The sequence below is a fragment of the Triticum dicoccoides genome, chromosome 1A (assembly GCF_002162155.2).
Source record: "Triticum dicoccoides isolate Atlit2015 ecotype Zavitan chromosome 1A, WEW_v2.0, whole genome shotgun sequence".
In the NCBI taxonomy this organism is placed as follows: Eukaryota; Viridiplantae; Streptophyta; class Magnoliopsida; order Poales; family Poaceae; genus Triticum; species Triticum dicoccoides.
In genome coordinates, this window is record NC_041380.1 from 443,424,127 (window position 1) to 443,426,040 (window position 1,914).

General features: G+C 40.0%; 1 long non-coding RNA gene across 1 annotated transcript; it reads left to right on the top strand.

Annotated features, from left to right (window-relative positions):
- The first annotated feature begins 240 nt into the window (after window positions 1–240).
- On the top strand, window positions 241–1,496 carry LOC119300063. Its single transcript, XR_005146382.1, has 3 exons — window positions 241–627; window positions 1,127–1,214; window positions 1,345–1,496. It is a non-coding gene; the product is annotated as an uncharacterized LOC119300063 (long non-coding RNA).
- The last annotated feature ends 418 nt before the right edge of the window (window positions 1,497–1,914 follow it).

A 1,914-nucleotide genomic window follows, 5' to 3' on the forward strand; every position in this document is an offset into this window, starting at 1 on the left:
GAGCCAGGGAAAGGCAGAAAACTATCAGGCAAGAAGTGTTCTACTGCACGTTTGAATCATGATTTGGATTCTCCTACAAATTTGTTTCTTTTTATCATACCAATTAGGTTGCTATTTTGTTCATGATTATAATGATATGTCTGATGCCCAAGGCTGTGCTTTTCCTCCACATTGTCCAAGTTACACAAAAATAAATAGCATGGCACTGGATTTGGTTGCAGTATAAGTATCATAGATTCATCTCCACCTATACCCCATCTGTGGGTGTCAATGTCAATCACTCTGATTCCTATATGCTAGCCTGAGCTGTGAATCGTTGTCTCATTGGGACTAATATATAACCTAGAAATTCTCAAAATAAAGCAAAACATCAAGCCCTTGATCATGTGGACCCTTACTTAAAAAGGCATGGATGTGATCTAATATAAGATTATTCCTTGATTTTCTAAGGTTCCTCACGATGTGCACACATGAAGGTTGTTGGACCGTTCAGATGCTCCTTCAGCGCGCCGTCATCCTCTTGTCCTCTAGCCAACGTCGATGACACTTTGGCATTGAGGAGAAAGTATTGCATCACACATGTGGATGTTGCTTGATTCCCTGGATTCTGGATCTCCTTGGGAAAAAGTAGGTGAAGACTTTGTAAAGATGCAGATTTATTGGACATGATAACCCTGTGCTTATTCTTCAGTTTATTTTGATCATATGCATTAGAAAGATTTCCTTTTTGGCTGCTATGATACTATGCTAGGCATTAGAGGGATTACATTTTTTTATTGGTGTGCCTGCTCTGCACCATTATCTAAAAAATCCTAACAAGAGTATGCATGTAGCTTGCTTTCACATGCTTCTGTTTTGGGAAACGTAGCAACAATACATCATGTATCCCTATGTCCTGCATATGGACGTGAGAAGAATCTCAAGCAAACCCTACTGAATTAAGACCGGTGAGGCGGTGACCCATGTTCAGCTAATTGTTTCACACACTTTTGTATGGGCACTGTTTAACATCTTATTGGATCTTTTTATTCCCTGAAAAAATAATAATGTAGGATATAAGATTGTCCAGTAAAATAGAGTAGGATAATTTATAGACTAAAGTAAATTAATTTTGTTTTATTCACAGGAATACATGTGTTTCATCACTCTCCATTAATTATATGGGGTTTTCACATTTACAAGTGTTGCATTTAACGGGATTTGAGAGGAAAGAGGTTTGTATCTTTTTTGTCTCATACATAAGTATATTTATCATCACTCTTCTGGATTTGATATAATACTATACTTGGATTCATGGGATTGTCTAACAAGGTGAAAGAGCTAACTCTTGGTGTTGTTTTACAGCAGTACTGTTTGTTTATTTCAATGTTGAACGTGGTTCCGACTAAAAACGCAAGCTGACAGAGGAGTTTCAGTTTCTTGTGAGGCAGCATGCTACTGAATGGAAAAGCCAAGTTAATACACAGGAACCTGCCGCCCCAAGCACTAGCCAGAAATGGAGCCCCCCTCCAGAGGATTGACTGATGATTAGTTCTAATGGAGCTTACTCAAAAAGCACTTCTGAAGGAGGGTAGGGTGTAGAAGCTTGTGATCATGAAGGTGACTTTGCCGCTTCTGGACAGCAGAGTCAAGCTATGCATGCCGAAGCATTCACGGTCAAAAGGCGCTGTTTTTAGCCGAGCAGAGGGGGATTGGAAGGATCATTTTGGAAACTGATTGCAGGAACCTGATTGCGGCTGTGAAATTCAATGCCTGCAACAGTTCAAGCCTTGGTCAGTTATTCTTAGAGATCAAATACATGTTTTCTTTGTCCTTTATTCAGTACTGAGTTGAATTTTGCCCGCGGGCGTGTAATCAGGTACCCATTTGCTAGCAGCAAACGATGCAGGGGAAAGCCACGGTTTCCATGCTACT